Here is a 17,419-nt window from a genome sequence, read left to right on the forward strand (position 1 = left end):
GGGATTGATGGAATTTGAGAATAATGGAGGAAAATTTACTCAGTGGCACACCTCATCGTCTCTCGGGGATTCAGCAAAACGTTCAGGTCCTAAAGGCCCTGGAAAAGAGCAGCATAAATGGGCAGGTAACTGGACTTCAAGCTCTAAAACTGCTGCTCTGATCTACCTGTCCCCAATGAGGGGACTATTCTTGCCCTTTTGCTCTACATGAGCCCATGCTTACCACACATATATATATCTTTTTAAGGATTAAAACACAGGTTATAGCTTGTGTGTAAATGTCAGCGTACCTCCAAGCGAACAGCAGCCCTTGCTGCTGGTGCTTCAACGTGTGTGTGGTTCAGCAGTGCACCTGCTTAACCGCACAGCTCAGGGAGGGTTTCTCCCGTTGTCATCCCCCCCGGTTCTCTCCAAACGTAGCCGCTGCAGCTGCGAGTGGGTGTAGGGTGAGGGGACAAGCACAGCGACCGCAGCTGCTGGTCCTCAGGGCCACCTCCACGCAGAGGCAGGGCATTGCTGAGGTCCACCCTAGCCAGAGAGCAACTCTCCCTCTCCAGGCAGGAAGGAGAAATGGTTTCATGGCATTTATTATTTATTAGGAAGCTGAATTTCTTTTTGTGCCCATATCCCAGGCCTGGAGGTGCGAGGCGGGCAGGTCCGGCCGCCTGGGCTGGGATGCAGGGCTGGACCAGGGCTGCTGCTGCAGCTCCATCCTCCTCCGAAGGGTGACTATTTTTAATCATCCTTGAGAAACGTTGATGTGAATTCCCGGTTCTTTTTACCAGCCAGGACAAAACCCACAGAACTGGGGAAAATAACTGACTGCGTCTTTAAGATGGGGTCAGGGAGAAGTTAAAAATGTGCAGATACGGAGGTTTGGGGGGGCGGGGAACTCTGTCACCGTTCTCATTTTCACTCACCTCCTACTTAAAATTCATCCAGGAAGGTAGGCTGAGGAACACAACAGCTGCTAAAATTACTAGGTGGAAATCATTTTTAGCAGGCGCAAGTGTCTTGTGGTTTTCCTGCTCACTCTCTCCCCCACCACTCCGACCTCATCCCCGGCTCGCTGCAGTTTTGCCTCCAGAGAGGCTTTCGTGTCGCCGGTGCCTCTCTAATAACAACCGCTGTCACAGCCGAGCCAAAGGCAATCTGTCGGTGACGTGTGGCAGCTGCGAGGCCAGCGTCCGCTGGGACCCCGGCCCCGAGGAGGAGCCCCGGGCTGGGCTCGCGTGGCTCTCCCGGGACTCGCTGCTCCGACCCCACCACTGGCACAGCTGAGGCGAGGTGGTCCTCAGAGATGCAGAGGAGTGTGAGGAGGAGGCGGCAGCTGCTAGTGTTTAGGCTTTGCCGGAGCAATAAATTTTGCCTTAGTACTAAACAGTGCACACTCCAAATGATGCAGTGTCTTAGGGTTTGGTTTCTTTTTTCGCCCCCCTGCCAAAAGTCAGCGTTTGGTTGGGATTTTATTTTTTTGGAAGCAGCGTTGCTATTAACTTGATGGTTGCCAAGGCCAAACGAAGTGCAAAGTGTCCTTGGAGGAAGCTGCGTGATTCTGTACGTTAAAAACCGGGGGACGCCAGCACGCAGCCCCGGCCTCGCAGTCCCTCACGTGTTGGCTTATGTCGCCAGGATCCTAGAAACGCTTTTGCTGCATTTTTTTTTTTTTTTTTTAAAGGACGTTTCCTCGCTTAAACTGCAGAAGCTCAAGCTTTGCATTTTCTGGTCTGATTCTTCTCGGGCGCGGGGGGCGGCGGAGCCGGTGGGAGGAGCGTGCGGGGGAGCCGCGGCGCGCAGGCCGGGCAGGGGTGACGGGGCTGTGGCTCGGGGCCAGCACGCAGTTACACCCAGAGGCAGCGCCACGGCCCGTGTCCCCCACCCGGAGCGCAGCGTGACGTTACGGAGACTGTTAACCCACTAACCCTTGGCCCCTCGGCTCGCTGGCCTGTGCGAACAATGGGCTGGCCCTACGCAACGGGGAAACAATGCCGATTGCTGCCCTGACGGCCGCCGCCGGCATTTAATTACCCGTGGCTGACAAGGGAGGTCTTTAAGATTGCTGTTGGGTCTGCGGCAGCGCCTCGGATGGGGAGCTGGGGCCGGCTGATTTCGCGGGGCATGGTCTGCCTGCACCAGGTCCAGCAGCTCCTGTCCCAAAGCCGCCTGAAAAAAGAGCCCTTCGGGTCGGATGCCTCCCACCTCACTCTTGCCATCACCCGCTCTCCTCTGTGCGCAGTCAGTGATGCCAAACAACAGGGAGTTTGGAGCGAGGGAGCTGCAGGGAGAACCCTTCCCTGGCTCCCGATGCGATGCCGCGCAGCTCAGTCCCCTGAGATGTCTGCTCCCTCCACCCCACGGAGGGAAGCTGAAAGGAGCTGCGGTTCAGCCCTCTGCCAGGAGGTTTGGCCACGATCATGGTGTCCCTGGGTGAGCGGGGCGCGGGCAGAGCTCTGCCGTGCCCTGCGAGGGGTGAAACGTGCTGGGCCCCGGTGTGGCAGAGCTCCGGGCCCAAGAGCCGCTCTCCGAAAGCGCGGCTGCCCTCCGCACCCCCTCCCCGTACAGCAGCCCGCTCGCGGCTGCCGCACCAAAGGTAGGCTCGTCCCTCTGGGGCAAATCTGGGCTGTCTGGCTGAAAGCATACAACCCAAATCTCCGGAGCTAAAAGAGGTGCAAGGATTTAATGTATTTGAAAAAAAAAAAATAAACCCCCCACTCTCTGCTTTCCTTTGACTGCAGGGTGAACAGCATCGCACAGAGCTTGAGGGCTCAAAACACAAGACGGCAAAAGGGGAGACCACCGGTGGATTGGCCACCTCCGGGATAGCTGTTGTCACAAACTGCTCGTTGGCACTGACTGTGTGACGTTGGGTCAAGGCAAAGCAGTTCGTTTTTCCAGTGCTTTTATCCTGTTTCGTTTCCAGTTGTTTTGAAACCACTGGAAAAGAGTTTTGATGCCCCTGGATGTTGGAAAATAGTATTCATGCATGCAGATGCAGGAGTGCATAACGAAGGAAAACTAGACACTTCTTTTAGTCATAAGGATGGCTTTGTTTCTGGGGTGGACTGGAGGATTGTGTGATGGTTTGTTACAAAATGCATAGAAATTGGTGTGGAACAGTGGGGGAGATAATTACATCTTTCTCTTCTCCACTTTTTCAGCAGCATTCACTTCATGCTGAAATGAAAGGAAATGCTTTTTTTCCTCTTCACAATAATACAAAATAATTTTCCAGAAACCATCCTGGCCCAGATTGCCTTAAGCAGAGTTATAAAACTGCATCTGGTTGAGTGCACAATTCACAAGAGAGGGGGGGCCACGCTGCACCCCAACGGCAGGATGACACGTCCTTCCTGTGGGGTCCTGCTGCTCGCAAACCCAAAAGCTGTGGCAGGCCCCTAATTTTACAACCCCGCTTCTTGGCCACGCTCAGAAATGTGACTTTTGAAGTTTGCAGCTAATGCCTTTCTCTCTGCCATTAAAATCAGATTCCTGGGAAAGGTGGAGGCGGCAGCGGGCGAGGGGGGAGCCGGGGGCCGGTCACCTTCACCTGCAGGCAGCACAGCAGCACTTCCCAGCTGCCGGTGATATTTTTACTCCCATTTAATTACTGCCCCAGTTAATGAGCTTTATATCACCTCCTTCCATGGTTGTTTCCAAGGGCGTCTGAGGAGCGGGGTGGCAGGGGGCACCTCCACCTGCCACCACCCGAGGCACAGAGGATGGATGGATGGATGGATGGATGGATGGATGGATGTCCTTTGCTGCCAGTGTCACACTGGGGGTGCGACAGCAGCATCCTGCATCGTGGGGGCAGGATAACCTGTTCCTTCCACTTTCTGTCTTCTTTGCTTTCCAAACTCAAAACACAAGGGAAAAAGCAAGGGTGGGAGATTGAGAGAGACAAAGCCGCAGTAACTTGCAGCAAAGTGCCAGGTGGGTCAGGGAAGCAGAAACAGCTCTGAAACCAAACCAGCTCAGTGTGGATGCAGTACATTAGAATACAGAAGAAAAGAATATTTTGTATCTATAGGCGAGGAATCTATACAGTGTTTAAAAAAAAAAATAATGGGGGTAAACCAATGTATTTTAGGAGCCACAAAATTGAAAAGATGAGAGCACTGATACTGGGAAATGAGCTGTGCATCTATCTGAGCCTGCCGCTGGGGAGGAGATACAAACAGAGCACTCGGCTACCTGCAACTGCTGCAGGGCTGCGACATGTCCTGTCCCCATGTCCCCATTGCTCCCACTCAGGGGTTTCTTCACACCGCCAGAGCCATCCCGCTCGCCCGCAGCGAGGGGCTCTGCGGACCGGGCGGGCGGAAGCCTTTCCCTCCCTCCCTCCCTCCCTCCCTCCCACCTGGATGGAGTTGGGATGAAGCTGTGGTGATGAGGATTTCCCGGCAAGGCCGGGGGTCACCCTGGGAGCTGGGCTGGTGTTTCCCATCCGGCTGACAGGCTTCTGCAGAAATAGTTAGCGTGTGGCAGCGTTGCCTCCTGGGCGTTTAAATACAACTTAAACTTACAGCCTGAAGGCGCTGCCTCGCTCTCGGTGGGACTTTGCAGCTGCAGGCATTATTATTCCATTTAAGAGAACTCTGTTCCTTTATTTCCCCCTTTCGGGGCATCTGGAGCACGGTCTGTGCCAGCTTTGTCTGCCCAGAAGCTGCCTCAGTTCCTCAGGAGTGAGGCTGACGGTTTTCCGCTGGCTGCTAACAGCCTGCAGATAAGGTAGGTCTGTTCCCGTTGTTCTTCGAGAGCCGGGCCCCTCAGAGGGCAGACTGAACTCTGTATCAGGGAGTCAAAGGGCTAAAATAATATTGGCCCAGCGTGTCATTGCTGACTAAGGTCCTGGGCTTAACAAGACCCCAAATTGTTCCCGTTTCACTGATGTAATTTGTTATCCTGAATTTCCCCCTATTTTATTATTTCAGTGTTCTTGTCTAAAGTCTTAGCTTCAGCACCTATTCTTCGATCACCCGCTCAAAACCACGGCAGAAATAGGTGTCTGGATGATAAACTTGTGGCAGTTCTGACCTGGTTTGTGTTTGACGTCGCTGACCTGGGAGCCGGTTCCCTGCTGATCGGGGTGCTGAGGCTGATGCCGTCCCCACCCCGGGTGTCTCCGGCTCATTCCCTGCTGCTTAGCCAAGTAAGTGGGATGTGCTGGGAAATGGTGGTGGTCCCAACGGGGGGAAAAACCACCAGGCAAAATGACTTGTACCCATACGGTGCAATCCTCAGGCTGATACAGGTCTTCTATAATCAGTGAAATTTTTGACCTCTTCCAATCCAGTGCGATTTAGTAGGACAAGAATCTCTCCTCTTGTGGAAATAATTTGTAGCTGGTTATTTCTCAACTTTTTCCTGTAGTCATATTGCTAGGGTGTCAGTGGTAGGGTACCAGTGTTGCAATGGCTTCTTTGCTACTAGCAGACCATCGGCATAAATGAGGACAGACAGTATTTTACACCTATTTTGTACTAGCTGGCACAGAGCAATGGAAAGCTGGAAAAGACCAAAACCACAGACTACAGAGCAGAATGAATGAAAACAAAAAAATGAGCTAGGTCCTTTCGTTTTGGAAACTCTCCAACAACCCCTAATATGCATTAGTGAGATATCAACTTTCTGCCTTGCAGGATGAACCATAAAATATTATATCTTAGCCCTGCACATTTTCAAGTTCCTCATCCTTTATTACAGCCACCGGTTTATTAAAACTGGAAATGGACCTAGACCAAACCTCTGCCCAACTATGTCTGAACGGCTGCATCCAAACCCTGCAGCTTTCGAAAACTGGTCTCTAACGTTTAAAACAAAACCAAGCCCAACACAGAGCAAACAGCTTCTCATTTCTCCTCCCCTAGTTCCCGCCATGGATAAAAATCCTCACACCTGGATGTAAAAAGCTATTAGGTTCATGGCTTAACTTAAATCCTTGCCCACGAACATTAAAGGCAAAATGCCCAGAGTGGTTAGCAGTGTCTGAGGATTAAAATTCAATCCCCCTTGAAACTCGTCCCAAGCATATATGATCAATGATGAGTTTGAAAGTATATTATTTCTATTTTTTTTTAAGTCCACTGATGTGATTTGTTCTGTTTGTAAGACTAACTGGCACTAAAAGGTATTAATTTCCTATCACTTTGTTCCAAATCGTCCTTCCCTCGTCCTTGTATTTTATGGTCTCCATTAAGGAATGTTGTCCTCTGGATCATTTTTATTGGCTTTGCTTTTTAATAATCAGCATTCGTGCTTAATACAGCAGTTTTTTGGTAACAAAATTCATAGCTTAAAAAACCCAAAGCAGACCCTCTTTCCCTTGACAGATTTGAAATGCTATTACTTTTATAAGTTATAAATAAAGTCCTGGTAGTTGATATTTAGTGGGATACGCTCCCAGTGTATTTCAGAGCCCTGTTTTTCAGTCTCCTCCGATAAGAAAACTGCTGACTTGGCATTTTGGGCAGCTGGGGTTTTTTTTGGTTGGTTTTTTTTTTTTTTTTTGTGCTTCGTGTTCCTGCTGTAGCTGCCAGGGGTTAGCAAACCTCTGGGCTGCAACTGGGCCAAACCAGGAGCTGCCTGTGCTGCTGCGCTCCCTGCTAACCATAACCCCACGCTGGTGGGTGCTGCGTTTTGCCCACGAGCTGCCATCTTAGGACGAGATACGGGCTCTCAGGTTACTGTTCCCAGGGTCTTGCTCTTGGTGGCATGTCCACCAAGACCTGGGAGGGGGTCTGCAGCAGCCCTTACCCTCACATGAGCACCGCTCATACCAGCCCACCGCAGCGCACCCTCACCATTAGGTTAGAGACGGTCATCTGGGACAGCACATAACCACGGCTGCTTTTTGTGTTTACAACTCCCACAGAGAGAGTTTGTTTAAAAAGAGCTAATGCGTCTCCCCGTTGTTTATACGTAGTCATTTTTTTCCCATGGTAAGGCACTGGGGTAAGTCGCGGGCTCGGAGGACACAGCCCCAGGGTGAGCGGGGCTGGCCAGCCCTTCTTCCTCCAGATAAGCTGCACTGCCTTCATCCCTCAGCAGGCTACTGATGCGGTGGTAGTTTGGGGAGAGATAGGAATCTCTGCTGATAAACAAATGGCTTCCACTAAATGCAGCTACTGACAGATATAGCTGAATTACTGCGTGGGTTTTGTAAGCTGAAGGGAAGGGTTTGCAGTGATTAAAATAACACCTATTGCGCTTGATTCGCTATAACAGTGTTTTCCCTTGTCCTCATTTAGTGAGACCCTTCTGGACCAAAGAGCATTCATGGACCCAGAGGTTACCTGAAAGGTTTGTAATTTGGCAAAGGTGTCTCTAAATGGCCTGGCAGAGGTGCTTGGTTTTGAGGAAAGTGTGCTGGTTTATTACCGGGGGTCCCTGCCAGCTTCTGCTAGGGTTCTTTTTTTTTTTTTTTTCCTTCCCCATGATCTGCTCCAGCAGTTCAGCACGGGAAAGTTCGAGGGGGAAGTAACTCTTGTCAGAAAAAAAAAAAAAAAGCTGTAGAAGCAATCTTTCTGACACTAGTGGGTGACAGCCCAGTAAAAGAGATGATGATGATCCAGCTTAGAGCCTGCTTCAGTAACCAAAAAATATTGAGTATTTAAAATGGAATTAATTTTCTCTTTGGATTGCGATCAGGTTGGAATCAAGTTTAATTCCTGCAAGCTATGCTTTCCCTCAAACACCATTAGTTTTTAGAAGCTTTCCTAGGAGAAGGCAGTTCATTTGCCTTACAGCACATCGTGCTGCTGGACTCTTTCTCCATGGGGGAGGAAGGCTGGGCTGGAACCGCAGTCGCTCCTAATGAACTCATACTTGTCACACGTCCAGGACTAGATGGGCTTGTCTGCCCCTCGCACCCACCCAAAACATCGCCGTGTCCCAGGGAGATGACCTCCACCCTGGGCCCCGCCAGGACTAGGCGATGCTGAGGTACGCACAGCCTGCTGCATCCCTGCCCAGGGACTGCCGGGACGTATGGCTCGGGTACCATTGCCAGAAAGAGATACAGGACAGCAGAAACAGCTCAGTTTTCCTATCCTGCAATCCCAAAGGAGCGCAGAGACTGCGTTTGCACCGGGGAGTGTGTGGGGAGTGTGCCACTGCAGGCAGCTGCCTGTCCCTGCCTGGGTGGAGCCAGCAGCAGAAGGGGCAGGAGCTTGTGACGGGATCCCAAAGACAGCGTTATTTGTTTTCCAACAGCTGACATACCTGTGCAAATAACGAGTGAGACAAATTAGAAATGCTCGTTAATGGCAGAAGTATCATATAATTGGCAAAACTGGACCTGAGAGCGTGATTTGCTTGCCTGAAGTGTGGGTGCCTCCGGCAGTGGCCTGCTGGGGCTGGCCGGGCAGTGACAGGCGCTGCTTTGTGAGCGCGGCCGTTCATGGATCTGGGGGATACAGAACGTCCACACCGGGGCTACCTCGAGCTGTCATGTCTAGGCAGTCCTGGTGCGTGCAGAAGCCGGTGAGCGAGGCCCTCGTGTCAAATGTGACAGCTCCTGGATGCTCCCCTGAGCTTCCCTGTCCATACTGCCACTGCAGTGCCCAAACCTGGGGCATCCAGGCTGCCGTCTTGCAGGAGGTTATACGTTTGGCTGATAAAAGCAAGGGTATGACATAATGTGCTTCGCCTTCCCTAGCACACGTGACTTAGGACATTGCGGCTTCCTGATTTAAGAAAAAAATAATTGTAACGTCAATAAAGCACCTGAGAAGTGAATTGGAATTTTGACACCCGATAGCTCTCCTATCGGGGTGGTGGTGGTCACGTGTGTAGTCGGTGGCATTTTACAAGGACTGGGACTTCAAAACAGATTCCGGATCAAACCTTTTCATCAATACCTATATGAAATCACTGCTGTTAAAACTTATGGACAGAATGATGCTAAACAGGTAATGATGACACCAGGAAAGTCAGGCACAGTAATGAGAGTGACGTGATGGATTCATGTCTACAAAAGCGTTTTTTATATAGCCAACTACAAAGCTGCACTTCTGAGGACATGGAGGCAGCATGTATAGATAGAGTGAGAATGGCATCCCAAAATCTGCATGTTTGAAGGAGTCAAGGGCCCTCAGGGGACTGACCTTCCATTACGGTCCTGTGGCAAAAGGGCCGCTGTGGTTGTTGGGAGTAGGAAGCAGAAAGAGGGAGAAGTTCTGTCTTTAAAAAGGAGAGACAAACAAAGGCTGTGTGGTTCAGGGACTGTTTTCAAAAGACACTGAAAAACTAGGCGAGTCGCAGAAAAAAGCCACAGAAATGATTTGGAGTAGACGAAAATCCCTTATAAAAAGAGACCTTTTAGCTTAAAGGAACACAAAACAGGAGGGGGCGGGGAAGGAAAGGACTGAGAGTGACTTAATTACAATATGTAAGTGGAATGCGGGAAAAAAATACCAGGTACTTAATTTACCATATGAAAGCACCAAAAAGACACAACACCTGGGATCTGAGGTGTGCAAATTAATACAGGAAATGAGGATCAACATCTGACCAGTGAAGACGGTTAGCTTTGGACCAAGCCACCAATTGATGTGGATCTTCCAGGCGAGATGAAATGCCTCTCTCCGGAGGCGTGCCAGAAGAGTTATTAGGCTAAATATGAGAGTGACTGGATGAGATTTAATGACTTGTAGCATACAGGCTGTCAGAATAGATGCTTTAGTGCTCCCTTTTGGCCTCCGACTGCATTTAAACCCCTCTCTCCTGATGTGAATCTTGGCTTCCCAGCACTCCTTATCATTTCTTTCTACTCTTGTTCTTAGTCTGCTCTTGGAGGAGTTTTGCTCTCTCTGTCTCTGTTTTTATTATGCCACTGCAGACAAAAACTGGGGTTTTTGAAGGTCCTGAAGGGAGTTAGACTCCCAGATTCATCAGAATTCAAAGGGAACTGGGTGCCAAACGCAGATCTTGTGAAAGCCTCAACCCGGAGCCCTGAAATTCAGTGTAGCTTTGAAAAGCTCATAAAAAGCAAGCTTGCTGATAGTGGGCTGTCTCGAGTTTTATTCCTTCATCTTAAGCATTTTTCTGATGGGGGTTCTATAAATATACACAATGATGACTAGAAATAAGAGAGTACATGTCTGGCTGTCACATACAAGTTTTCTGCAAGGAAAATCACCAGTTATTTTACTGGCTGGTTATCTCAAAGCAGCAAGTATCCAGACGGTTGTCTCCAACTGTTGTTATTAAATTCAGCAGGAAATCCATCCTGTCCAAAAGAATTATTAGTTTCCATTGCTCCTGGAGATGTCCAGAGATGTTAATTTGTGTGTGTTTGTGTTGCACAAGTAGCCGGCCAGTGAGTAGGGCCGTGGTTTGATCTTGTCCTCAAGCTCTGGGAGCTGGGTGGCAGCTGTAAAACCAATGTCAACGTCTAGGCCAGGGGCTTATTTACAAAGGCAAGTCTTCCCAAAACACCCCCGTTGCTCCAACTGTAAATATGTTTCCCATCACATTGAAATTAGTAGTTTAACATCTCAAAGTGGGGCCCAGATGCCGTTAGTGGCAGACTTCGCCATGAAGAACTTGGTATTTGTCAGCTATTTCTGCCCAGAGGTGTGTGAGATACCACAGTTTCCCCTTTTACTTACAAGAGGAAATAACTGTGGTGGCAATCTGGTCTTTGTCAGTGCTGTAGATGCTCAACCACAAAGCAGTGGTCCCTTATTTATACCATAAGGCCTGTCGGAGCTGGGAAGCAGAAGTGGGACCGGGGGGCGGTGTGGAATTTTGCCTTGGCTGACTGCCCGGAGCAGGGTTTCCCCCCATCGCCAGCCTCAACCTCAGTGCCAGCGAGGAGGGACCACCCTGGTCACCTGACCCCTGGGGGTGTGGGGACCTGGGCTGCAGGGACCCCAGCGGCCCCCAGGGGTGCTGGGGGAGCCCTTGCCTGCTGCCAGGGATGCTGCGTTTCCAACCACCCTCGCTGCCATCCCAACCTCTGGGAAGGTGACCAGATGGCAAGGCGGCCATCAAAGGTAATTCCTGGTGCTCTGCCTGTCTCCAGCACACAGCTTTCCCTCTCTGCAGCACAGGAGAGCTTGAACATACCCCTGACGTCCCCACTCTCAGGAAGATTTCTCTTCCTGTCTTACCTGAGTACAGTTTCTCCAGCTTGGAGCCCCAGACGTCTGTAGTCAAAGGCTCATACCCTCTCTTCCCGAGTTCCAGAGGATATTTCTGAACTCCGGCAACAACCACACTAATTTGGGGTTCGGAACTTCTCCATCTTTTGACCTTCCCTTGTGCCTCCCCTCTGCCTCCGAGCAGGTGGCTTGGGTACCCAGGAGTTTTACACACAATGGGTCAGTGTGGCAAATGCAAATGGGTCCCTTAGCTCACATGTGGCTAGTTGGGAATCACCACATTTCTAGTCAGCTTTTTTACCTTCCCTGAGTAGTCTGCTCTTCCTTCACCAAGCTTTCCATGGATTTAGATGCTTCATGTATGGAACATTAATTGCAAACTCATGAACTTTGGCGCATTTGCAAATTCTCATGGAGAAATTAAAAAAACAGGACCGTGTTGTTCGGCTGTCCCCGGGGCAGTGTGGCCTCACCGCCTTCTCTCACTCTGGGAACTTCATGCCACATGCACTCTCCATCACGGCCCCTGCAAATGAATCAGGGCTTTAGCAATTAATAACGATACTGAACTACAGCCATTCAGAAGAACAGCACTGAAACCACACATATAAGCTAAAAACGCTTTTCCAGTGATGAGTTCAAGATGGATAAAAACCTTTACATGTTGCAGGGCTCCATACAAGGAAGAATTTGAAGTGTTGACCCTTAACATTTCCTATCTTTCAAGTGCTGTGTTTTACTATCTAATGGCTTACTGCTGACAACTCTTGATTATCTGGTGTAGCAGAAAGATTGGGATGACCAAGGCAAAGTAAAAAACAAAGATAATACAAAGCATATGGCAGTAAAATAGTAAGAAAATAAAATAAGAGTACTGTGGAAGACTGAGCGGCGCTGACCTGGGCAGGGGTGGCCATGGAGGACTGCATGATGGGAGAAGGCTGCAGTTCACCCAAGCCCTTTTGCACCTCACTTTGGACTCCCTGTGTTCCCAGTATGATTAATGGCTAGCCTGGGTCATTTGCCCATGGGTGACTGAGGGCTGTTTTATTTTCCTACACGGCCATAGCACTCCAGTGAAGCATTTTGCACTGTGTGTTACCGGTGATGGCTCAAAATGCGGTCAGCACAGAAGACTGGTGAGCATGTCACACCATTAACCACCCCTGCTTTCCACACCACAGACCACACTGGGGCTGGAATTGGCCAGCCTGGCCAGTGGCGATGTCCTCCCGGCCTCGGCCCTGGCTGGGCAGCGCGGGGTGGCTTTCCGCAGCAGACTGGCTGCAAATGGAGTTCAATACAGGTGTATGTGGGGAAGTGATTTGGGAATCATTCCCAGGTGTTGTAAAATGTCTCCAGCTCCCAGCCAAGCTGCTGGGGGCTTTCAAAACAGCTTACCACTAGCTGGAAAACATTTATAGAGGGGAGCAAAAGCCCAGGACATTTGTTCACATTTGGTTGCTTAGTGTGAGCCCTGATCCCTTCCCTTCCTAGGGCTCTGGGTATTTGGGGAGGTTGGTTGCAGGGAAGATGTGCAAAGCCTTATCGGGAAATTCATTCAGGAGTGCTCCTGACTTTCTCAGATCTACTTTCCAACCGGCTTTTTTCCAAAGTAACCATCCTCGCTCTCTCCCTCTGGCACTGTGACCCTGGAACAAGTGTATCACAGTTTTGGCATGTTTGGGACACGTTACCCCAGTATAGCAATATTATGTGGCAAGCACAACATATGTTTTGGAAGAGAGTTCGGTTTATTTTAGCTGCTCCAAATTTACTTGACCTGTTTAATCCAGCTTTCACACTACATCATCTCAATCACTGGGATTGCTTTTAGGTCATGCCCCGCACAACATGTGCAGCCAGTTGGCCTTTCATCTGTATGCTTAATTGTCCAAAATGATTTCCATGTGATTAATACAAAACGCCAACATCCGTGATGGGCCAGGCCGCTCCATCCTCCACGTTATGTTTGGCAGGTGCAGGGTCTGGCCCACTGAGAACGGAACGGTGTGAAGGCGGCGTGTTGGGGAGCCCAGACAGCTTCCTAGCTGGGTGTTATCTGATTGCTCCCTACCTAGGCCGGCCGTGAGTTAATATCGACTCCGGCACCCACAGGAAATCACTGGGGGGCAAAGCTCGTGGCGTGGGCAGCCCCGTCCTGCGCTGGATGCTGAGCCGTGGCTTTGCGCGGCTCTTTGCTGCTCTGCCGATGGAAGCAGCAGCTCAGGCTACTTCTGGCGTGGGAGCCACTGCACAGCAGCAGGTAGGCATGCCTCTTCTTTTGGGACCTGCCCCTCCGCACCCCCAGCGTAGCGCGGCGGCCGCAGCAGAGGGAGCAGTGGTGGCGGCGGGCTGCGGCGAGGCTGCTGCGGTCCAGAGGCTGCGGCGCTGCAGGTGAAGGTGCGAGCGCCAGGTGAGTGCCACGGCTGCTGCAGGCGGTCTCCGGCACATGCTAAGCTGGGGGACGGGGCAGCCGACAGTGTCCCGCTCACAGATCGCACCAGAAGAAATGCCATCGGTGTCATCAAGGCATGAAGAGCTGCTGCTTGTTTTACCTGTCCTGTGGCTGTACGTGTTTTCTGTCTTGCAGGGACGTTAGTGTAGTACCCCGAGAGGGATTGCTGTCGGCATAGTTTCTTCAGAAGAGAACCGCACTGTCCCCACTCCTACCCTCTGGTTTCTCCTGCCAACAGCAACAACCATCACCCCTGCCCGGCAGCCTCTCCCCTGCCAGCTAACTGAATCATACTGGAGGCAGGAGGCTTTTTTGGGTGCTAAAACTTTACAAGGCAAAGACTTACAGAATACACCCATATGCCCTGCCTGGAAACTGGCTCCCACCTCTGCGGAAAAAGCCAGGCAGTCTCAATTAGGCATTCATGGAAAGCGGGGACGAGCTGGGGCCGGAGCCAGAGGCTGCAAAAGTTTCCACATTTGCCAGCACCAATGTTGCAGACCCGTCTGCTAACTCCGTCTCGGCCTCCTTCTCACTAGGCAACCGAATGTGCGAAAAGGAGAAATCAAGAAGATCATTTTCACACCCGGCTTGCTGTGCTTGGGGTAAGTTTTTTGCTGCGCTGCAAAACCATTGCACCATGTCACTTGTCTCCCCTAACGTTCAGGGGTAAAAAGAGGTCCCCTGAGCAATATGCTTTCCGCCCTGAAGAGCTGTTCAGTGGCTCCACCTGGCCAAAAAACCAAAGAGGGCTTCAAACAGGTCATTCATGGGATACAAAAATCAGATTCACCCCTGATGGGAAGGCCTCCTAAGCTATTGAGCTATCTGAGGAGTGACAGAAGGAGCTCTAGGAAGAAGAAAAGGTTGGCTTATTTGGCTGGAACCCAGCTGCGGGTGGCCATGCTGGGGGACTACCATGGCAACTAAGAACTCAGCTCCCACCCCTTGCAAAGTGGTGCTGTCTGCCTCATTGGTGGCATGGTTGGTTCTCTGCTGAGCCAGTGACCGGGACTGTGCGATAAAGACCAGAAACCGATCATGACTTGATTGAGGAGACCTCGCTTCGCTTCTCCTGAGGGCAGTGAAATAGCCGTGGTCACACACTTGCTGCCTGCTCGTCTAGAGGTGGCCAGGGCTCGGTGCTGGCTGAGGCCTGAGTAGCTGGCCTAGCTATTTCTCCATGTCCTTCTAACAAACTTCAGGCCCTTTCAGTGCCTCCTAAATAAATGCTTCTCATAAAAAAATAAAATTACTCAACACTGTAGAACATATCATTTTCTTACACGTACCACTGGCCGTGGAGAGCACCAGGGCGTTTGCCCATGCAGGTGGTGTGGGGCAGGGGCTGGCTGGGGTGTGTGTGAGAACGTTATTAAGGACGTAGGGAGGGGACAGCACATTATTGTAACACAAAATATTGCTTTAGAAAAGCCAGGAGTGGTGCAAAGCATGTAATATAACTTCAGGCTTGAAATAAAGAGGCCACAGAAGACCAACAACTGTGAAATACAGGCAATAGGGGTTGAGTTGAGAGAGGTGAGAGAAACCAAGGAGGTAGGAGGCGTCTAGGGACTTGCAGTTTACAGTTCCAGCTATTTCATGCACAATCATTTACAAACTAAATCTATAGGTAAAGGAGCCTCTGCTGAAGTTGATCAACTTCATAATCTAAACATACATGTCTCATTCCAGTAACTGAAAAAAATTTAGCCAGCTGGATTTTTTAGAGGATTAGTTATCAGGATTTTTTTGTTTGTTTGTTTATTTGACCTGGGGAACAGGGCACAGCTCTGGAGCAAATTAATAGCAGACTTCTTTTTCTTTCTTATTTTTTTTTTCCTTAGGTATCCCTGAAAGGGATTGGTGACGTGCTAGAAACCAGGCAGTACCTGGGTTAAAAGAAACGCAGTTTTTAACTCTTAAGAAAACAAGAATACCTGCCAGAAGTGAAAATGATGTTTATATGCCTGTTACTTTAAACACTACCAGCTGTATTGTCTACCTTTACAAAAAGAACTCAGGTGACAAATTTCCCCTACTTTTCATATTTAGAGAGCTGTTTGAAATCTGCTAGGTTTGCTGGTAAGGTGTTGAAGAGAAGATCAGGTTTATGAAGTGTATTAAATTCTCATTTGAAAAAAATAAAAGTCTAAGCTATATTTCACATGTACAGTCCTTGAGGGAGCAAATCACACATGCCTTAGACCGAACTTCACCTTTCCTGGGACTGTAAAGCCTTGTTTGAGCTTCTATTTCTTCTCTCATTGTGCTAAATTCTTGCACAGGGCTCAACATAGGAAGGAAATCGGGGAGAAAAAGTTCGCTTGCTTCTCTTGGCTACGTTCGTTTCACAAAAGCCTCCAGATGTAACTCCTTTGGTCTGAATATTTCTGTCTGCCTCAGTCGGACATTTTCTCCCGTTGTAGAGAGAAGGGCAGAGATATTTATGGCAGAAAAGACAAACTGTAAAGCGTTTCTCAATCTAGCTCCGCACGTCTCGTGCTTTCCCCAGAGCTCCTGGGGGTTTTCACTCATACAAGAGCACCTCGGGACTCTGAACAGCATGAGGGGCGGTCTGGGTGTGAAGCCGTACCCCTGGAGTTAAAGACATCATATAAGATGCGGAAACATGGGCACAGGCTAACCAACCTCCACATTAATTCGGGATGTCCTTGGCTGTGGCTGAGTGCTGGGCAAAAGGGCATAGCGTGGCATGGCTGAAACCCCTCACGGAAGCCCAACACGGCTTGGTTGCCTCCCCTGCCCGTCACGGCACGGCACGTTGCTCAGCCAGAGCCTACAACCTCACCCTTATGAGCTCCGTTTACTGGACCTTGAGGATGCTAGGAGGTGCTAGAAATTTTACTTGACTCAGTAAATTCCTTTGGGACCCCAGAAAACCGAATGGTGAGGCTAATCGAGGGCTAAACCCTGTCCTGCCACTTGGAGAGCACGAGCGGGCAGTGCGGTCTAGCGAGCAGGAATGCAGTTTGTGGATGCGTTTAAAATAACTTTAAACACAGCTAATTAGGACCAGCTTTTCAAACAAAAGTACCTGCAATGAGTTAAAAAAAAAAAAAGATACCAAACTAGCTACATTAGTGCAATATTCACTTGTAGACTACAAATTGCAGTGATGTTTCAATTAGCTTCTTGCCAATTAGCCCAACTGAGCGTGAGCGTAGGTGAGTCGCAAGGTTTTCTTGCAAAGAATGAATGCTGGGGAATTAACGGGTGTTTCCCTGGGCACGTCTGGCTGAGCCCACCCTGAGAGCCGTCAGGTGCCTCATGGGCGCCATGCAAGTGTTTCCTTCCATACACGGCTAAAAGTGTCTTCACATTCATATAGCGCAGCTCCTACTGTCACACAAAAATAGTCCTCTCAGACCAGCCCAACGATCAGACCAGCACCTGCTCCAGTATCTTCTTCCCCTGCAATAGCTTACTGGGGGAAAAGATATCAAACATCGGCAATCAGCCTTCTGTTGGTGTCGTCTCTTGCTTCTGGCTGCTTCTGTGCCTTGGGACTTCCCAAGCCAGGGTTGCAGCTTCGTGGTTAATAACCCTTGCAGGATTTTTATTTTTATTTTTATTTTTATTTTTATTTTTATTTTTATTTTTATTTTTATTTTTATTTTTATTTTTATTTTAAGGTAGTTTTGTAATTGGTTTTGATCTCATTTATTCTTTTGACAGCTAGACTGTCCCATGACTATGAATTTCAGTCTGACATGCGAAAAGTTTGTTTTGATTATGTTACCTCAGTTAATTTTCTCCCCAATTCCCTGCTTCTAGAAGGAAAGCATTGTAGAAGCAATGAATATTTCCTCCCTTCTTTGTGTCATTTGTT

Source organism: Vanellus vanellus (assembly GCF_965231255.1).
Source record: "Vanellus vanellus genome assembly, chromosome: 7".
Lineage (NCBI taxonomy): Eukaryota > Metazoa > Chordata > Aves > Charadriiformes > Charadriidae > Vanellus > Vanellus vanellus.